Genomic DNA, 2,500 nt, shown 5'->3' with positions numbered 1-2,500 from the left:
GGCGGAGAGTCCGGGGAAGGGAGCCCCCCAGGGCCTGGGGGTCAGAGGGCCAGGCTGGATCCCTGGTAAGGGAGCCCCCAGGGCCTGGGGGGTCAGAGGGCCAGGCTGGATCCCTGGTAAGGCATCCCCACCCAGGGCCTGGGGGTCAGAGGGTCAGGCTGGATCCCTGGTAAGGCATCCCCCCCAGGGCCTGGGGGGGTCAGAGGGCCAGGCTGGATCCCTGGTAAGGCATCCCCACCCAGGGCCTGGGGGGGTCAGAGGGCCAGGCTGGATCCCTGGTAAGGCATCCCCACCCAGGGCCTGGGGGGGTCAGAGGGCCAGGCTGGATCCCTGGTAAGGCATCCCCACCCAGGGCCTGGGGGTCACAGGGCCAGGCTGGATCCCTGGTAAGGCATCCCCCCCAGGGCCTGGGGGGGTCAGAGGGCCAGGCTGGATCCCTGGTAAGGCATCCCCACCCAGGGCCTGGGGGTCACAGGGCCAGGCTGGATCCCTGGTAAGGCATCCCCCCCCCCCCCCCAGGGCCTGGGGGTCAGAGGGTCAGGCTGGATGCCTGGTAAGGCATCCCCCCCCCCCAGGGCCTGGGGGTCAGAGGGTCAGGCTGGATGCCTGGTAAGGCATCCCCCCAGGGCCTGGGGGGGGTCACAGGGCCAGGCTGGCCCACTGGTAAGGCATCCCCCCCCCCAGGGCCTGGGGGTCAGAGGGTCAGGCTGGATCCCTGGTAAGGCATCCCCACCCAGGGCCTGGGGGTCACAGGGCCAGGCTGGATCCCTGGTAAGGCATCCCCCCCAGGGCCTGGGGGGGTGCAGCGGGTCCGGAGAAGAGAGGCCGGGTCTGGGGGTGAAGTGGGTTGTGGGGTGGGTGGTGGCAGCGGGTCCGGAGAAGAGAGCCCGAGCCCAGGGGTGGGGCGGAGAGTCCGGGGAAGGGAGCCCCCCAGGGCCTGGGGGTCAGAGGGCCAGGCTGGATCCCTGGTAAGGGAGCCCCCAGGGCCTGGGGGGTCAGAGGGCCAGGCTGGATCCCTGGTAAGGCATCCCCACCCAGGGCCTGGGGGTCAGAGGGTCAGGCTGGATCCCTGGTAAGGCATCCCCCCCAGGGCCTGGGGGGGTCAGAGGGCCAGGCTGGATCCCTGGTAAGGCATCCCCACCCAGGGCCTGGGGGGGTCAGAGGGCCAGGCTGGATCCCTGGTAAGGCATCCCCACCCAGGGCCTGGGGGGGTCAGAGGGCCAGGCTGGATCCCTGGTAAGGCATCCCCACCCAGGGCCTGGGGGTCACAGGGCCAGGCTGGATCCCTGGTAAGGCATCCCCCCCAGGGCCTGGGGGGGTCAGAGGGCCAGGCTGGATCCCTGGTAAGGCATCCCCACCCAGGGCCTGGGGGTCACAGGGCCAGGCTGGATCCCTGGTAAGGCATCCCCCCCCCCCCCCCAGGGCCTGGGGGTCAGAGGGTCAGGCTGGATGCCTGGTAAGGCATCCCCCCCCCCCCAGGGCCTGGGGGTCAGAGGGTCAGGCTGGATGCCTGGTAAGGCATCCCCCCAGGGCCTGGGGGGGGTCACAGGGCCAGGCTGGCCCACTGGTAAGGCATCCCCCCCCCCAGGGCCTGGGGGTCAGAGGGTCAGGCTGGATCCCTGGTAAGGCATCCCCACCCAGGGCCTGGGGGTCACAGGGCCAGGCTGGATCCCTGGTAAGGCATCCCCCCCAGGGCCTGGGGGGGTGCAGCGGGTCCGGAGAAGAGAGGCCGGGTCTGGGGGTGAAGTGGGTTGTGGGGTGGGTGGTGGCAGCGGGTCCGGAGAAGAGAGCCCGAGCCCAGGGGTGGGGCGGAGAGTCCGGGGAAGGGAGCCCCCCAGGGCCTGGGGGTCAGAGGGCCAGGCTGGATCCCTGGTAAGGGAGCCCCCAGGGCCTGGGGGGTCAGAGGGCCAGGCTGGATCCCTGGTAAGGCATCCCCACCCAGGGCCTGGGGGTCAGAGGGTCAGGCTGGATCCCTGGTAAGGCATCCCCCCCAGGGCCTGGGGGGGTCAGAGGGCCAGGCTGGATCCCTGGTAAGGCATCCCCACCCAGGGCCTGGGGGGGTCAGAGGGCCAGGCTGGATCCCTGGTAAGGCATCCCCACCCAGGGCCTGGGGGTCACAGGGCCAGGCTGGATCCCTGGTAAGGCATCCCCCCCAGGGCCTGGGGGGGTCAGAGGGCCAGGCTGGATCCCTGGTAAGGCATCCCCACCCAGGGCCTGGGGGTCACAGGGCCAGGCTGGATCCCTGGTAAGGCATCCCCCCCCCCCCCCAGGGCCTGGGGGTCAGAGGGTCAGGCTGGATGCCTGGTAAGGCATCCCCCCCCCCCCAGGGCCTGGGGGTCAGAGGGTCAGGCTGGATGCCTGGTAAGGCATCCCCCCAGGGCCTGGGGGGGGTCACAGGGCCAGGCTGGCCCACTGGTAAGGCATCCCCCCCCCCAGGGCCTGGGGGTCAGAGGGTCAGGCTGGATCCCTGGTAAGGCATCCCCACCCAGGGCCTGGGGGT

The sequence above is a fragment of the Lutjanus erythropterus genome, unplaced genomic scaffold (assembly GCF_056507025.1).
Source record: "Lutjanus erythropterus isolate fLutEry1 unplaced genomic scaffold, fLutEry1.hap2 Scaffold_155, whole genome shotgun sequence".
NCBI classification, from domain to species: Eukaryota; Metazoa; Chordata; class Actinopteri; order Lutjaniformes; family Lutjanidae; genus Lutjanus; species Lutjanus erythropterus.
The sequence above is the reverse complement of the archived record's forward strand: the minus strand, read 5'-3'. Positions refer to the sequence as shown.